This window comes from Nycticebus coucang, chromosome 19, assembly GCF_027406575.1.
Source record: "Nycticebus coucang isolate mNycCou1 chromosome 19, mNycCou1.pri, whole genome shotgun sequence".
NCBI classification, from domain to species: domain Eukaryota; kingdom Metazoa; phylum Chordata; class Mammalia; order Primates; family Lorisidae; genus Nycticebus; species Nycticebus coucang.
Window position 1 is genome coordinate 26,570,814 of NC_069798.1, and position 19,441 is coordinate 26,590,254.

The 19,441-nt window shown below is 38.3% G+C and overlaps 1 protein-coding gene across 22 annotated transcripts in view; it reads left to right on the forward strand.

The window, feature by feature from the left end:
- DTNA (dystrobrevin alpha) overlaps positions 1–19,441 on the forward strand; it is a 383,284-nt gene that overhangs the window by 148,187 nt on the left and 215,656 nt on the right. Inside the window, exon 2 of one of the 22 annotated variants that reach the window (XM_053571197.1) lies at positions 5,133–5,430. The exons of the other annotated variants lie outside the window; for them this stretch is intronic. The gene's annotated coding sequence lies outside the window, so the exon portion shown is untranslated. The remainder of the gene's footprint in view (positions 1–5,132; positions 5,431–19,441) is intronic. 22 annotated transcript variants of the gene reach the window in all.

Genomic DNA, 19,441 nt, shown 5'->3' on the forward strand with positions numbered 1-19,441 from the left:
TTTAGCTGGTGGGGGCTGGGTTTGAACTGGCGCCCTACCCACTGAGCCACAGGTGCCACCCAGAAATCTGAGCTTCTAAATGAATACATGCCATACTTACTTACATAATGACCCACTTAGCCAATTGCTGATATTGCCCCTGAATTGTTCTAAGAGAAAAGAAGTGGATGGAATTATGCCCTACGTTGTGCAAAGAGGAAAGAAACTACATTTATCTTTAGCCCCACCCATAGTTCGTCTCACAGCCCGTCTTTGTTGATAGACTGTATTTACTTTTTTTTTATTTCAGATTAAAATAAGGGTACAAATGATTAGGTTACATTGTTTGTGTTCTAAGGTAAAGTTCAAGTTGAGGTTGAGGCAATTGAGCCCTTCATCCAGGGGTGTGCTGTACACCCTCACAATCCGTTCATCAGGTGAGAGTCTACCAGCCCCCACCTTTCCCCTTCGGTCATTTTCCTGTATTGGTGTGTAGCTGCTTTTCTATTAGATTCATATTAGTATCAAGTACCCTGGATGTTTGCATTTCCCACTCTTGTGGTACTTTACTAAGAAAAGTAACATTCTTACTAGGAAGAATGTGTTTCAACTCCATCCAGGTAAACTCTGCTCTTTACTTTCAACCCGGATTTTAATTTAATTGGGCTCACCGCCCCTTTCACAGCTCTTATCAGATCCTTCAGAAGTGTAAAGCCACCATCCTTTACTAAAAACTGCTGTCCTCATAGGGGAAATTACAGAAAAAAAAAATAATATATTTCTACACCAGAACAGGATGGAAAAGAAAATACCCAAAAGCAGAGTATATATATACTTCTTACATGTGTAAATATGGCAGATTCGTTAATTAGAACTAAATATCGGTGTCAGTTTGGTACCCAGACGCTATTAGGCCAAAGATTTGCGTAGCTCTGAGTCCCCACTCCACAAAGCACCTTCTAACCCCCGTCCACCACCACAGCTGACATCTCGTTGCGTTTCATCCGTACAACATTAGTACAGGGCCTGGAGCTGCCTGTTGTTTTCAGATACAGACAAGCACAATTCCTTCTCAGAGGTGTACTTGCATTATCCAAGCTTATGAAATCACAAAGAGGTTTATTAAATTTTATAGTGATAAATGTAAGTGCTACGGGGATACTCCCATGGGCTAGACGCCTACACTTTTCCTGTAGGCAGAGCAAGGAAGGGAAATAGAGAGTTGCTTAATAAGATTAAATCAGAGTCAGGGCAATTAGCTGGGTCACTCAAATATTTGAGAACACTGAGATCAGCATATGTTTCCACACCAAAGGCAAATTTGCCATCAAAAGCTTTTGCCTGTGAACTGGTTGTTGTCATTTTTGCCTGAGCGTCTCCTCTGGATACACTGGAGAGAGTGCAGATTGCTGTTGTCACAGGTCCCAGGCGTCTCTGTGCCATTTCTTACCTTTGTCTGCCCTTTGATTACTTACTTAGCCTCCATCACCTAAAGAGCATCCCTGGAAATTAAATGAGGTAATGGATAGGGAACACCTAATAAAATGCCTGGCATGTGGTGGGAGAGCAGTAAGTATTATTTCCCTCTATGCCTCTTGCTCTTCTGTTCTTCCAAGGCTTACTTCCCTGCAATTCCTGTTAACAGTTTAACCCCTTAGGTCTGTTACTACTCAAGGGAAGTTATAGTTCAGTCTTGTAATTTACTGAGTACTTACCTTGCACTGGCATTGCATTTAATATGTTGTTTAATTGCTTTTCATTTACTCTTCACAGTAACCCTCCAGCAAATGCTGTAATTACTCCCATGTTATAGACGAGGAAACCGGGGCACAATGTTTAGCTCATTTACCTGCCTGGAAAATGGTGGCGCTGAGACTAGAATTTAGACAGTCTTACTCCAAAGACGATGTTTTTCGCTCGCATGTGACACTGACACTAAAGTGTGACCTGCCTGGGCACCATTCTTTAACTTCAATAGGACTTTGCATAGCCTGCCTCTGTTCATGATGTGTCAATGTATTTTTTAATTCCCAGAGGACATCTTGGTTTCTACCTTTCTATGTTCTGGGTGGAAACCCGCTACCATCACCTTAATTCATAAGCATTTCTGTTTGCTCATTTCAAAAGTATAGAAGAATATTCTTTACTCATGCCCACAGTGAAACCAAAAAGTTTATTTCCCTATGTGGAGTATTTGGCTGAATAATTTATTCTAACATATACCATGTATTTGGTAAGTATTTAATGATCACCTACTGGTTTCCAGGCAATGGTTCTCAACCTTCCTAATGCCGAGATGTATTTTCATTGTTACAAAGGAGTCGCGACCCACAGGTTGAGAACTGATGTTCTAGGGACTAATAATGCAGCAGAGACCACCGACTGTCAGCCTGGGCATGCTGAAACTTTGAGCAAATAGACCTTTGCTGTAGGGAGCTGTCCTTTGCATTGTGGCACAGTTAGCAAGATCCTTGTCTTCTTCACACAAGAGATCTGTAGCCATTGTCCCTCTGCAGTTGTGACAACCAAAACTGTCTCCAGACGATACCAGATGGCCCCTGGAGAGGGGCAGCAAGATCACCGTCTCATCTTGGCCCTATGCTCATGGAGCTCCCATTAGAATGAGATATAAAAAGGAGATAAACGGGAGGCTGAAGCAAGAGAATCGCCTCAGCCCAGGAGTTGGAGGTTGCTGTGAGCTATAACGCCACAGCACTCTACTGAGGGCGATAAAGTGAGACTCTGCCTCTAAAAAAAAAAAGAGACAAAGATAAATAATATCATTTCAGGTAACATCAAGATAAAGTGACAGAGCATGAGGGAGGGCCTACTTGGATTGAAATTTGTAACTCATGCTCTTCCAGCCTGACCTATTCCACCTTCGGAAGGAAAGAAATACAGGTTAAATTAAAGTCAGAATTGGTGGTGGCATTTGTTTTTCTTACTCCCATTCTGCTCCCCTGGAGTCTCAGGGTTTCTCTTCACTTGAAAATGAAGAGGGGGCTGCCAGGTCCTCTCCCAGCCAGGCAGATAGTAGCAGCAGAAGTTGCGACTTCACTAACTCCATTCTGTTCTCTATTTATTTGGACACATTTCCCTGGGATTTACTGACATGGGATTAGGATAATAGTTCAGAGACTTTCTACATGGGCCCATGAATGTGTGAAAATAAACTATTTTTTAGGGTATAAATGATTGTTTTTCATAAGTTCCAATAAAAGCCTATGGTGCAAATTTCTGCTGAGCTAAGTTTCAAACACTTGTCAGAAATGGCTATTATCCTATAGTTGGATGATCAGAGATAACAATTCTTTTCATATTTTCACGTTAACGTCACATTTTGTCAGCAGCTCCCTTCCATTGACGCCTTGCAGACCATTTCATCGTCTCTCCCCACGCAGCCCTGGGGCGACGTGGTCGCTTCCAGCTCATGGCCCCTCAGCTTAGCCCTGCCTCCCTTTCCCCAACACTCTCAGCAGAACGCAGGCCTCTACAGCTCCACACATCTCTCATGGTGTGGAGACCATTGTTCGTCTGATTTTACTCTGTCTTCATGTCCCAGGTTCAGTAGTCACTGGTAACGGTCACTGTCCTTATCCCTTCTCTCTGTTCTCACGGCGACTGCAGCCTCACCAAGAGCCTTAATGCCCATGACAAGGATGTCTGCTGCCCATCTCAGACGTTCGTCCTGTCCCTAATTTGTTCGCTCCTCCTATAGACATTCACAGAAGGCTCCTGTGCTCTGGGCCGCCTGCGAGGAACGCTCACCCGGCACTTGACCTCCTCCTCTTTCTACACCGCTCGCCGTTGGGCACCAGGCTCTGCCCACCTGTCTAGGACATGTCCCATTATTGTACTTAGCCTCAGGAAAATTTGTTTTTTTTGGCTATAAAAACCAATTCAGAGTTTAGATTCCTTCCATTTTGACCTAGCCTGCTCCATAACTAACTATTCCTTAATTTCATACTAAAATTTCAGAATTAATTCTTAAAGCAAAGGTTTATTTTTTTACTTTGGACATCTAGCTGATTTTCATTGCATTGGGGGAAGGGGAAGGGCTGTTTGGTTTGCTTTCGATTGTTGTTTGTTTTTTAGGAAGGAATTTAAAGCTTCAGTACACACTGTAAATTCACATGTCTGTAAGATTGGGGTAAAGACTTCATTAATAATCAAATAATTGATATAGAATGTACAATAAATGCTGCTATTAGCAAAAATAAATATTAAAATAAAAAATTGCCCAGAAGATTTCTAGAACCCAGAGTAGATAATGTATGAACGTAACGTAAGGCAGTGATGGTAAGTCCTTAACTGTCCATCGAATCATAGAATCTCAGAGATCGAGGGAGCTTACTAGTCAGCTATCAAATCCCATGCCCCCAAATAATTACAAGTATTAATTTTGTGATAATTGACCATGGTATTTAATGAGTAATTTCTGTGTATTCTGTTATGAGGGAGACATCATTGATAGAATTTAATCCTGGAAAACTCCCCTACTCATCATCAGGAACTCAGGGATGTTTTAGAGCAAGCCTGAATGTTACAGAATTCTTCTGTTTATTATGTCTAGACCTTCCCCCTCTGGAACCTGGCTTAAGAGGCCCATTCTCCCTTCCACATGAAAGCCTTTTAAAATTTGACAACAATGTCATATTTCTCTAGAAGCGTCTCTTCTCCAGGTGGAACATTATCAATAATGTAGTTACAGTACAGGACACTTTTCTGGAGGAACTCCTCCAATCCCGTCTCAATCATCTCCCTTCTGTCAAATATCACTGTTTCTCAAAGTGTGGCCCAGCTAACCAGACACTGTGTTTAAGATGTGAACAGAGATGGGGAATTCTCTCTTGGGGCCTTTATTTTATTTTAACATAAATAAGTTAATAATGAGAACTAAAGCTTGGAGGTGAGAGGTAGAAAGAAAAGGCAGAATGCAAGGACAGGAAGCGTGTACTGAAGAAGTACGTTTAATAATTTATGTTACATCGTTTCATTTACGTTGAGTGTTAAATAGTAATCCCTGAAGGACAGTCATGTAGAGCAAAGTCCTGGCAAACTATAACCCACAAAATAGGTATTAATATTACTTTTAGTGCCATTACTGGTAGGATTGCATTATATTCAGGACTCTTTATTTAATTGCTTTCTAGCTGCCCTTCAAGTAATACATGTTGATTATCCACTGGATATGAGATCCAACTATCACAGCGAAGCTTCCCAGTGAAGTCTTACCACATCCTTTCCAAGCAGCAGAGAGTCCTTGAGGGACCACTGAGACATTTGGGGAATCCTAGAGCAAGAAGTGTGGCACCAGGACAAGAGTAAAGCACTTAAATATCACCCAAGTCGAAATTGGGAATCTCTGGGTAACTCCCCTCTTCCATGCTGGAGCCTCCAGGGCCTTTGAGAGAGCCCACTGATCCCAGGACAAGCACCTGTCTTTACTAGGTAAGACGACTGAAGGCCGCCATTCAGGTGCCCAATCTTACTACCTTAACAGAGGGCACCCAGCCTCCTGTCGGGAAAACAGCTTGCACACTCCACTTTACTTCACACGGGCTCTCCTGGGGAATCATGCTGCCTCAGCTCCAGTGCTAATTCTCTGCTTACAGAACTCCAAAGCCTCCCAGAAATGTCACAGCAGCACTGCCCTGTCCCAAGCTCCTTGAACACTACCCTGGAATTCATGCCAGTAACCAGCATGCCATAACTCAGCAGCAGGCTGTTGCAAAACATCTCTGGGTATTAAGTTGGGCTGAAGTCCATGACTGGATTTAAAAAAAAAAAAAAAAGGAATGTGGAGACTATTTCTGGTAACATTCTTTAATTTGGGGACATGGCCAGTCTTTAGTGGGTAGAGTGACTATGCACCTAAGGCAAAGTGGCAAGACCAATCACGGTGCTTAGCTCTTCAGGGCCTCTCCTGCATTAACCACTGATGCTTTTAATTACCATTAGAGCCCATGGTTTCTTACCCACAGTGGTAAAACTTCCACATGAATATTTTGAAATGTCAGTATAAGCCTCATGTTAGTTTTACTTTTCAAAATTAACACTCACTTAAACATACGTGATTCGCATTAGCACCTTCTTATTTTGTGATAGGAATCTGTAAGAATCACTTTTACATGACAATAAACTATCCCTAGTTCCTGGATTTAAATACAATATAACCAAAGACCCATCAGCAGTGTGTTAATTAGCTTGGTTCTGATTTACCTTCATTTCCATACTTTTTGTATCTCTAAGGAAATCTATTTATTCCTTATTATTCTCTGCAGACGTTTGGAGAATGTATACACTGGGAGCAGAAATGTTGGCAACACTATCACACAGCTCTGCTGTCTAGGCTGTTTGCCAGAAACGTCTGACCTGTATTCCAATTTTATCCTTAAAGATATTTCAGATTATATGATAGGATCTGTCCTTAAAATACAAAATTAAGATTATGTTTTCTGTCCTCCATTTTAAAAGGCTATATGCCAACATGAAACCTATTTTTAATAATTATAAAAGTTTATTATTATTGATATAGACAGAAAATTAAAATAAGCATGTAAGAATAGAAAATTTGTGAAATTATTCATGTTTCTATATAATCTACCCCATACTTACACACAAATTATCAGGCCCAGAGCCTTCAGTCATAAATACTTTATAGTATCCAAAGATCAGATGAATTAACTATTATTTAAACTATTCCAGATTGTATCATAGAAAAACCTTTAGATTTATGTCAGCCATATAAAAGAGCAAAAGTCAAAAACAAAATATATGCCATTTAATAAAGCAGAGAAGACAAATATGCAAAGTCATATTTATTCAAAGTTATCAAAACATTTAACATCCTTTCTGGTTTAATATAAAAATAAATTTTTAAATGTGAATAATACCAACTTGAAATCTTAATAAAATTATCATTCTGTAATTAGCAGCAGTCAGATTGTGTATTCCTTAATTGCATGGTTTATGGAATTCCTATATATCATTAAACATTAACTTTATATACCTCTAAAAGTTATAAACTCCTCTAACCCAAATGTACAATGCTAGAACAAAACTCCTATAACTTATCAAAAAAACATTTTCTTCAACTGGATCCTGGATTGTTTTACTGAATTATCTTTATCATGGCCCACGTGATTATGAGGAATGATAGAACATGGGAATAATGGAGACATTTTAAGTATTTGGGGGGTCCCCTCGCCAGATACTTGTCCATTTATATCCTTTTAATGTCCTGTTCACCCTCCAGTAGAATTCTTAATGAGCAGTGGCAGTACTTACAGAGAAATAAAGGAGATAGCTAAAGAGCCACAAAGCTGAATAATTCATGGGACATGTAGAAGTTGACTGTATTACTATGAAGAGGATGTTTTTATAAATGTTAATTATTTATGACTACTTGTAATGTTTATATTTATTAGTTGAAATATAGAGAGAATAAAATTGCCTGGCAGCTAATTGGATAACTTTTTAAGGATTCCAGTTGAAACACACTCATTCTTTCAAAAGGCTTTCTGGGATGACAGATTTTAAAACATTTCCTAAATCCTACTAGGGAGCTAAAAAGGGCCTCCAAGGATGACTAGTCATTTAAACATCTCTAACTTTCAGTTTATTTTGAGTTATAGGTTTCAGAGAATCACTATTGATTATACAAATCAATCAGGAATTTTCTAGAAATACACCATTTGAAGGTTCTGTTTACAGTCTGAAGAGAATGTCACTGAAGTTTTATGAAAATTTAGAGCAAAAGAAAAACATACTTTTCAGTTCATTTCAACCAGTCTTTTTTCTGCAGCCTAATATGGATATAAAATCTATCTGGCGTTAGGGCTTCCTGGGGTTGCTACAGCTTGCCAGAATGTTGAGACTTTTGCACAATAAATCCTTTATCACAGTAAATATAAAAAGGCTTAATATTCTAAACAGCTCATCACATTCCTTCTAATACCCTTGTACTCAAGAACATATTTTAATGTATACTAAGTATTTGAATTTATTTTCAAAATAGTAAATTCATTCTTTTAACTGTTAGTGAACATTTCTAAGGTTAGGAACTGGATGCTTTAATTATGATCACTTGGCGCTGAAGAAAACTCAATCTTTTCCTATGTTTCTCACGCTTATAACTCCATGGCTTTTCAAACAATGTAAGAGCTGTCATTCTAGAAATAAGAATTTTCACAAAGCCTGGTTCTTGCCTGTAAACACTAATTCTGGAATAACTTTGATGCTCTTTACAGTGCTTGGAGGGCTGTAGTTAAATAAATGGTGTGATTTTAGAGATGTCTTGTTATTAATCATTGTTAGATACATATAATGAACCCTGGGTGTACCCTCCATGGTAGTGCTATTTACTAATAAGATTTACATATTTTTTTAGCCTGTTCATGAAATTGGCAAAGGCTGTGAATGTTATTAATCCCACTCTGTAATGTGGGCAAGTAATTGAGAATTACCGTTGAGTGAGAGAAGAGAGTGTAGGCTTTGTTGAAGGAATATTAACTTTAGTAATACAGCAGGCTCTCTCCATTCTGGATATCCCCATTCATGGGAAAATCTACAGAATACGTATCTCTGTATGAGAAGGTAGAGAACAGATCTCAACAAGGAATCTCTTGACGGCGTATGTATACTCTAGACTGGATGGAGCAGAACCAGGAGTCACATATACACCAGAAATGGAAAGGGGGTTCCTTGACCAGGCCTTTGAGCAAGCACTGCCAGTAAACAGGGAGTCCCTTCAGTTTCCCGCAATGACTTTTCTAGAAGACTATGAGAGGGGAAAAATATACATAATTTGGAGGTTTATCAGCTGTATTGACTTTAGAAGCTGGCTTACTTCATTTTCTACTCTTTAAGTCATTTCCTAGTCTTACAACTATTTTGTGGAAAATTGGGTCTCCTTTATTACTATTTTCTCTTGTTATGAATGTCTTAAAGAAAATATAGTCATTAAATAAACACACAAACATATGATTACCAATGTGGCTACTACTGTAGGCTCCAAGAGAGCTGAGATTGTGCCTCTCTGGCACTTAGAACAGAGCTGGGTGTCTATTAGGAGATCAGCAATAACTGTGAATGAATGCCTGCCCACATGCATGCGTGCATGAATGGAACGACACGAGGGAAAAGAATAGGTGCTGTGAAAGAAAGCAACAGGGGAATCTAAATTAGTGAGGCAATCAGGGAAAGTCTTTCTGGGGAAATAATAACGACATTGAAACCTGAAAGATTAGTAGGAGCTGGCAAAGAGAAGAGTTGGGTGATGGACAAAATTTTTCAGGAAGAGGAAGCAGCATGTTCAAAGGATCTGGGTTGGGAAGATGAGTGGAAATGGTGGAAGCATTTAAATTTAGGCTACATTCTCAAGAGTCTTTAAAACTTGCTCCTGGGTTATATTGTATTTCTATTTCCCTTTGTCATCAAGAAATGAATTAGGTGGATTGAATAATTATAATCATCATGAAGAATTGTGTGTGTGCAAATGTATCTTTAGAAGTGCCCAAATATTTTACCTTTAGAAATATTTTTATGAAGAGGTAAATTTTGTATGACCTTCATACTGTGTGTCTTGCTAATGTGGTCCTCCTGGTTCTGTTTTAACTTTTCAATTTAATGTTTTAGGAAGTAATTCAAATATTCTAATAGTGTTAAATTGAAGCCAGGGTTCTTTGAGTTCTAATGGTTCAAGTCTTTATTAGAATTTCTTTAGTGATAAGAACACTCTGTACAGAGGACTGGAAATTTGATGCTTCTGGATTCTATTCTGTCCTCCTCCTCCTTATTAGTTCTTGGCTTACAGATTTATCATCATCTTGAAAATAGACTTTATAGTGATTCCTCAGAGGTATTGGGAGGGGCATTTCAGTGTTTATCAATCAGCTTTTAAGATGATATGGGAAAAGGCATATTATGATCTTGGGAATTGATAAGTCTGCAAAACTGCCACACACAAGTAAGAATGCCGTGAGGGCCTACCAGGCTTCCTGCAAAGATATTGTACTCACAGTCAGCGAAATACTTCCCGTACTTTCCTTCCCTCATTCTTAAGATAGAGACTCATTTCTGGGACTCTTCTAGCAATGACATTCCTATGTGTTAAATGTTGTTTTAATTTATAATTGTTTATTTGAATAATTTTCATCCCAAATGCACTTTTTGGAGCAACAACACAGTCCATAAAATTCCATGATGGCCTATTTTCTCCTGGAGAAAAACAATGGGGAACCATGATTTTTACAAAAGAAAAATAAAACTTTTTGTTTGTTTCTTCTACAGACATTCATGTTTATAACCTTGTTTTCTTTATTTCATGTCTATTGGGCTATCCGTCACTTTCTTTCTGATAAATATCTCAAATAAAGCTTTACCTACATTCTGTTTTAAAATTTTTTCAAAAAACGCTTTAAAATCATTTTTCCCCCTTTGTTCTTTCCTGTCAAATACCCACCTCACTTCAACCTCCTGCTATACGTGATCCAAAGCAAAGGAAACTGAAGGAACTTTGTAAATTCACCTTGTTGTTCTGACTTTAGTTTGTATGCGAAAGTAGGGTAAGAATATAAAAAAATGGCATACATTTGCTGTCAAATTCCAAGATGCTACTTATAATTTACAGGCAGGTATTTGCATATTTTACCTATTCTAAAACTGATAGTTCTCACCTAAGCAAAAGTTAAGTAAACAAATGAATAAATAAATAAATAACCTCAGGCCTCAATCTTGCATAAAGACATTTACACAGGAGAGTCAGAGGACTTGTAGGCTTGTTTTAAGATTCCACATTGCACAGGTCAGCCAAGCAGATCTCTGATTACACTCCTTTCTGGAATCTGGTGCAGAAGATGAAAATCCTCACTTCCTGACAGCAGAGTGTTTGAAGAGAAAAAGTTGACCTTCCAAGCATCTGAATTTATTGCCAGGACGCTAAATGAGAACTATAAGCAGAAAGGGCGTGAGTCAGGCAAACTCTTCATTCTACTTCAAGGGTGAAATAGTCGATGTGAATCAAGTACAAACAGTGAAAGACGTGTATGCGTGTCTGTGTGTCTGTGTGAGAGAGAGACAGAGAGAGAGAGACAGAGAGAGAGGGGAAGAGAGGGGGGAGAGAGAGCGAGCTTATTCGCAAGTTGTTTTCCTAGCTGTAAACACCGGCTTTGTTCTTACTTATTTTCTTGGGACGTAGTCCTTTTATAGAAACAGTGTTAATTACATCCCTTCCTTTTTAGACACTGTTAATCATCTTTTGGGTTTGGAGCCAATATCACTACCTCAAAATAGGTTGAAAATTCTCTTTCTTACGCAGTGGCACCCCTGGCACTCCCTTAACATTCAGTGAACACCTAGCGAGCTTAGAGGCCCAGAAAGCAAAGTTGCTACAATTGGGAGTTCTGTTCTGGTGTCAGTAAAGAGCATGTGAAATGAGTGCGGTGCATCAGACCCTTGGTCCTGTTCAAACTGCGTTTTCTCTGTTATACCAAATGTTTTATAGGAGAAGGTAGTTACTCTTCTTCCTGTCAGATTAAGACTTTATCTCTAAATCCTAATGTACTTTAGTAATTTCTTATGGCTTTATTACTTGGATAAAAGTATTTATCCAAAAGTATTGGATTCACTTTATTACGTGAATCACCTGCATGTTTAAAAATTATTTTCTATTTTCAACCTACTCCTAGTAATATTAGTAGTACATCCTTTTATAGACATTAACCTTACTCTTGAAACTATAGTAGTGTTCCAGAAGATAAATCTGTTGTCATCTTTTCCAAAGTGTTACAGACTTTTCATCTTCTTTTTCTAAATAGAACACCCCATAGCTTTTGTACACCTACCTGTGTATTCTTCTTAGATACTTCATCTATATATAGGATCTTGGGAGCTGTGAGTATTTAAGGTGTAGACACAATGTTTTTGTAAAATGGTTAGATTTTATTTATATATAATGGCATTTATGATTTTATTTGTTAGCAGTACCTCCTAAGATGATTACTATGAGGATTAAATAAGATAATACTTGGAAAGTAATTAGCACAGTGCTTGATGTGGTAAACACTCCATAAATGTTAAACATCATTTGATTTTATAATTTTTTAATGACTGTACACCACGTGCCAGCCACTTTTGTTTTTTAAATTATGGGCTTTGCTCCTTCTATGATGTGTGATATGCTTTAGTCCAGATCAACATTCCTGATAGTTATCTCAGATCTTGTTTGTTTCATTCACTTCACAAATTAATTCAGTGAATATTCCAAGCATGGAGTTAGGTACGGGGGACACAGCTATCAGATAGGAAAGGCCTCCGCATTCAAGGAGGGGCCTACCATACAACAAGCAATAATAAATAGGCCCTTTCATTAAGGTTCAAGGAGAAGCATAGTCAGTGAGAGACCCTTGAGGGGGAGCTATCCTAGTGCAGGGCCAGGACAGCCTTCCAGAAGAAGTGATGTTAAAACTGAGACTGAGGTGGGGAACAAGTTAATGGTACAAAAGAGTGGAAGAAGGACAGAACTGGAAAAATTGCCAGAAGGAATAGCATGTGTAGCGCCTGGAGGTGAGAGAAAGGGCTTTTTATTGAGGAACTGCAAGAGATTCAGCATGAACAGTGGACAGAGAAGCCTAGACGTGTGGGCAGGCCCCAGATCTCAGAAGGCATTGTGATTCATGTTAAGGAGTTGGGCCTTATCCTGTAGGCTGTTCAGAATTATCAATGACTTCTCTTTTATTATTATTATTTCTTTTTTTGCAGTTTTTGGCCGGGGCCGGGTTTGAACCCACCACCTCTGGTATATGGGGCCAGCACCCTATTCATTTGAGCCACAGGTGCCGCCCTCACTGGCTTCTCTTTATCCACCCACTACCATCCAGTCTCTGAGCAGGAGTCCCTGGATTTGGCCCACCTACTTTTCCTATTATTTTCCTGCATGCCCCTACCCACACTCTTCATACATACCCCAGGGTTCTCTTGTCACCTTGATTAGAATCTCCATCCTCAAAAGTTCAATACAGTTAGAGTCTGGAAGCATTTTCTGAGCTACTGGTAAGTGCCAGGCACTGTGGCCTCCCATCTTTCCGTTTTCTTTTCATTCATTCATGCTATGAATATTTATTAAGCGCCAATATATAGAGAGTGTTCCATGCTACTTTTCCAGCCCTAGTTTAAATGACATTTCCGTGAAGGTCCCAAATGCCCCAACTGGCCCAATTTCTTCTACTGTTCTTCATCCTCTGAATCCTAATATCCTAAATGTGCTTCTCTACTGGATCTTGCCAATTTTTATACTGCAGGACAGCTAAGTATTTATATGACTCTGAAACCTTTATGAGTCTCCCTTCTAGGAGACTGAGTCCAGGTCCAATCTGCCATTGTTTTCATTGTTTTCTTCTATACCCCAGAACCATATTACATTAGTATACAAGCTGCGATGTTCATAATAAATATGCAAATGGGTGAATACATTTTCAGAAACTGGATAACAGTAACCTTATTTTTGTAGTTCCTAACGATCTGCATTGCCAGAGCAATTAAATTATTTGTTCCAAAGTGATTAAGCCTGAGTCTAGTATATTTTCTTTTAAAAGTCACCGTTTCTTATGGGATTCCAAGATTTACATAGAAACGTAATAAGTAAATTATATGTGGTTAAAGATTACACATCTAAAGGACTTGAAACTGTATCACCTCTGCTCTTAGTTCTGTGTTTATACATTTATTCATGGTTTTTATTTAACCTTATAATCATGGTAAGTCAAAAAAGAAAATAGAGTAGACTTATACCTATTGATTGCCAAAAGTAAAATTCTGCCTAGCCTTTAGCTTTTTGCTTTTTCGACTATCTGCGTGGATTTATAGCTAATGTTGGTGGTGATTACTTCTGCATTTCCCGGACACGCCAGTCTTCCATCCGGCAGGTTCTGTGATTTATAGTGAATACTGGAGTGGAACACTGTCTGTCTTCACCGAGAAGACTGTAGTTGAGGCTTGAGTCTCTCCAGTGTATCACTGGTCTATTTGAATAAAAGGACAAGGAAAAACTACTTAATATTAAGGGACTAAAAAAAAAATAAAAAATACCACTGAGAAATCCATTCTGAACTATCAGGCAGCTTGGACATGGAGACTCAAAATACGGTATAGATTTTCAGCCTGCTTGTATCCCCCCAGCAGGGCTAATGTTGCCTGAGCTTTATTTGAAACCACCCAACAGGTTTCGAGAACTTTTCCTTATCTCCCATTTCGGCTAATCAAGGTATTCAGGGTCAGCGATGACTCCCCCGGGAACTGTGGATTTATGGAGCTTGGGAAGTCTCAGTAAGTCACCTGCTCGCCTTACTCAGTGTTCTCTCTTGTGGCTGGCTAACTGCCTTCCAGTGAGTGATATTCTCAAATAGCTGATAGGATAGGGCTGTTGCTCATTGGCAAGGAGGAGGTTTTCACTTTAGAGATCATGTCTCTATACCCCTATTTCTATTTACTTATTTCCTCCCTCACCCCGAGTTATAATCCTAGAGCAGTGAGCAGTTACTGAGTGACAGTTGTGTACTAAGTATATTACATTATCTAAATCCAAACCTCAGGGTTATTCTAGATTAGTTCTATTATTAACTTCATATTAAAGATGAGGAAACACATTTGGAGAAAATAAGTCACAGATGTAAGGCCTTGGTCACCACGCTGTCCTCCTGCAACTTCCCAGTTGCACTTGCTTTCATACTAACCGGCACAAGGCGTAATTGTGAAACGGCATCTCTTGGGTACATTCTAAAATCAAGCCTCAAATTTTGAACCCACATGCAGATTTTTCCACTTATTTTCCATGTGAGATAATCTTCTGTGTTCCATTATGTATGTATTTAGAAAGTTGCCTGTAAAACTGCTAAAGTATTTTTTAAAAGTAATAATTTAAGGAATTATTTTAAAATTACATATGTATTTTTTCAGAACTCTGTAATACTAGTACATACAGACAATATATGATATTTCATTATTCAGCCAGGCAAAAAAGAACGCTCAGTCTATGTAGAGAGGCAAGAAAACTGCCAGTAACCTTCCCACACTACACGCACCCACGTTGAGGCCTTCTCTGGACTAATTATTGGGAAAATTCTTGCCTTCCTTTCTCTCACATGATCGGTGGTGCTTTAGGGTAAGGGGGAGATTTACATCCCCTAGATCATTCCAGCCCACAGGGACCTCCTGTGCCTCTCCCCACAGCCCAGACCTCCATTTCCCTGCTCGAAGGTACTCGGGATCAAACTTGCTTAACTTTATCTGTAAAGGCCACAGTGACTAAACGCATACCAAATGGCTGCTTTTGAATATCATAGTCTTCTTTTTAAAAGAATATAATATTCTTAAGTGAAAAGAAAAATTTCCTCGACAGGCAAGCAAGCTCTTGTGTATCTCACCCATTTGTCTGTCAGTTAGCTCATGTGTTGTCAACTTTTATGACTCTAAATTTGATAGGTATTAGTTTCTAAAAATACACAAAGGGTCACTACTCAGGTGAAATTATGTTCTTCTTTCTGTAAGTAGTAATGTTTATTATTAATGACACAAGAATTAATGGGGGACAGTTGGATTGCCTAAGCTTTTTTTTTCTTTAGCCAAAGAACTCATTATATTTGAGTGTAATAAAACTCCAATACTTTGTTGACGTGTGAATGGGCCAGTTCTTCCAGGTGACTTACAACCTTGCCTTGGAGTAGACAGACATTTGAGAAATAAATAAATATATATATATATATACACACACACACACACATATGTAAGTATTCACACAAAGAAATTAAGTTTTCCTTTTGCCTATTCTCAAACCTGTCAGCTTTCACATTCTACTCTTTTATATGAGCAAAAAAGGGAGGCTTTACTCATACAAACACATGCACATAAGTTTACACACACACAGAATGATATCCAGTTGTCAACTGCTTCTCTTCCTGCAGATAAGGGAATCAGACTATATGAGGGGACTTCATGTTCTTGGCAGTAATCCTGTGGTCTGCATGACAGGATGGCTCATGTTCTTATCAAACTATAGCACAGTTTATAAATTCCTTTTATAAAGTTGTAGTTGTAAATTCCTCTGACTTCTGTAATTAAGCACATTTCGGTCTCCTTTCCAATTTTAGTGTTGCTAAACACTAAGCACTTAAATGCAAAACTGTCGATCCTGGGGACAAGAGGTGAGCCATTCCTAAAATGATTCATCTTGGTTAAATCAGCAAAAGCTATGGGAATTGGATTTTATCTTCCACACCTTGTCCTGCTAGAGAAACACACTTGGAAGAACAGAGCTCTTCTTACCTAAATGCCTGAGAATTGTGTCATTTTTCCTCTTCTCTTAAGGGCATTGAAGTACTATCGGGACTTAACATGAACTGTCAGTCACTATTAACCCCTTCCTTTCTGAATCCCCAGGCCAGGGATAAATCCCAACTTGCTTTATACTCCCCTATTGAGGGCCTCTAATCCCTGCCAAGGTTCTGAAACCACATTTTATGGAAGTCACATGACTAAGTGGTGTGGATTTTCTTGGTTTGTTTGGTTTCTCTGAAGGAGTTTCATTAACAACCCATACAAGCTCATAAACAGGATTCCTCATGTTTATTACGTTTGTATCATAAAAACTAAAATAAAGAGAAGAGGAAATTCTAATTGTTAGATATTGAAATGCCTTTTTAAAAATACTCTAATGTAATTATCTAAAAATGTAGTGAAATGAAGTCAAGTCTATTCCGCATAATCTTTTCATATTTGCATTCTTTTGAACTATCACCAGTGGAATCAGATAATATCAGGTTGTTATTCAGCAGGCACTATGAGCTTGTCCTGGCTTGCTTAAACTTTGCTTTTGTATATTTTCCAAATAGAGAAGCACTCTTTTGTTGCTGTTCAGAAATATTTGTCAAGAATTTAGATTTGAAACAAAATGATCAAAAAGCAAAATGTGATATAAATTGGTCCATTTCCTTTCGTTGTCCAAACTGAAAGAGTTAAAAAGTAATTACCATAAAGAGTGGCAAATGTGTTTTGTCAATTTCATCCCTTAAGTAAATGTTCATATGGTGATGTCCTTTTTTGATGAGAAAGCAAAATATAGGAAAAATCGTCAGAATATTAACCCATTAATTTTTCTTTAGATTATTTTTTACTTTAACTTTATATACTGAATTTCACACACATCACTCTCCATTTACAGAAGGAAGAATACTAAACAGTGATTTTAGGGAACAATGATAAGCCATTCTCCAATACAAGTCCCCCCTCAAAAATTGGTCTCAATTTCTGAATTTAAAGGACAAAACTAGGTTATTTATTTAGGAAGGAGGGGAGTCATTGTATGGCAGTGAATGAAAAAGACATTTGAAGAATTTCACACTTTCTTCCAGGTTAGGAGCCTTGCACACTGCCATCTTTTTGTCACTAGAATACACTATGACAATGCTCTTTCACCCCTGTCCCAGCGCTGAGGCTTGTTGGCAGTTCAGGGTAGAATAAAATTGTTAATGGTGTGGCCTCTGATGCACCGTTCTTTGGCTTAGAGAACTAGGATCTCCAAATCAGCACCTTCAATGGAATTTCAAAACCTGTTTTTTTGTTTGTTTGTTTGCAATTGATTATAATTTATTTAACCCAATCTATACAAAACATTGTTTCTGTAGGCGATCAACATAACATTCTTAATGAAGTATTTTTTAAAAAAATCTTTTGAAGTCATTCTGTAGTTTAAGCTCCTAGATGTCTGGATTCAGAAAGCATATTTGGATAGATATTGGATTTTCCGCCTTTATTTATATTAAGGTTGATCAGTGGGTCCCAGGAATGTTTGCCTGTTCCTTTCATATAATTGTTTAACATTTTTTGATTAGTTTTTTTCTTAATTTCACTTATTTTACTGAGGGTGGCCAAATAGCAGTTTTCTTTTCTTTCTTTTTTTTTTTAATTGTTGGGGATTCATTGAGGGTACAATAAGTCAGGTTCACTGATTGCATTTGTTAAGTAAAGTCCCTCTTGCAATCATGTCTTGCCCACAGAAGGTGTGGCACACACCAAGGCCCCACCCCTCTCCCTCCTTCCCTCTCTCTGCTTTTCTTCCCCCCCATGACCTTAATTGTCATTAATTGTCCTCGTATCGAAATTAAGTACATAGGATTCATTCATCTTCATTCTTGTGATGCTTTACTAAGAATAATGTCTTCCACTTCCATCCAGGTTAATACGAAGGATGTAAAGTCTCCATTTTTTTTTTAATAGCTGAATAGTATTCCATGGTATACATATACCACAGCTTGTTAATCCATTCCTGGGCATTTAGGCTGTTTCCACATTTTGGCAATTGTAAATTGAGCTGCAATAAACAGTCTAGTACAAGTGTCCTTTATAATAAAAGGATTTTTTTCCTTCTGGGTAGATGCCCAGTAACGGGATTGCAGCATCAAATGGGAGGTCTAGCTTGAGTGCTTTGAGGTTTCTCCATACTTCCTTCCAGAAAGGTTGTACTAGTTTGCAGTCCCACCAGCAGTGTAAAAGTGTTCCCTTCTCTCCACATCCACGCCTGCATCTGCAGTTTTGAGATTTTGTGATGTGGGCCATTCTCACTGGGGTTAGATGGTATCTCAGGGTGGTTTTGATTTGTATTTCTCTAATATATAGGGCTGATGAACATTTTTTCATATGTTTGTTAGCCATTCGTCTGTCGTCTTTAGAGAAGGTTCTATTCATGTCTTTTTCCCATTGATATATGGGATTGTTGGCTTTTTTCATGTGGATTAATTTGAGTTCTCTATAGATCCTAGTTATCAAGTTTTTGTCTGATTAAAAATATGCCAATATCCTTTCCCATTGTGTAGGTTGTCTCTTTGCTTTGGTTGTTGTCTCCTTGGCTGTACAGAAGCTTTTCAGTTTAATGAAGTCCCATTTGTTTATTTTTGTTGTTGTTGCAATTGCCATGGCAGTCTTCTTCATGAAGTCTTTCCCCAGGCCAATATCTTCCAGTGTTTTTCCTATGCTTTCTTTGAGGATTTTTATTGTTTCATGCCTTAAATTTAAGTCCTTTATCCATCTTGAATCAACTTTTGTGAGTGGGGAAATGTGTGGGTCCAGTTTCAGTCTTTTACATGTAGACATCCAGTTCTCCCAACACCATTTATTGAATAGGGAGTCTTTCCCCCACGGTATGTTCTTGTTTGGTTTATCAAAGATTAGGTGGTTATAAGATATTAGTTACATTTCTTGGTTTTCTATTTGATTCCAAATGTCTATGTCTCTGTTTTTGTGCCAGTACCATGCTGTCTTGAGCACTATGGTTTTATAGTACAGACTAAAATCTGCTATGCTGATGCCCCCAGCTTTATTTTTATTACTAAGAACTGCCTTAGCTATACGGGGTTTTTTCCAGTTCCATACAAAATGCAGAGTCATTTTTTCCAAATCTTGAAAGTACGAT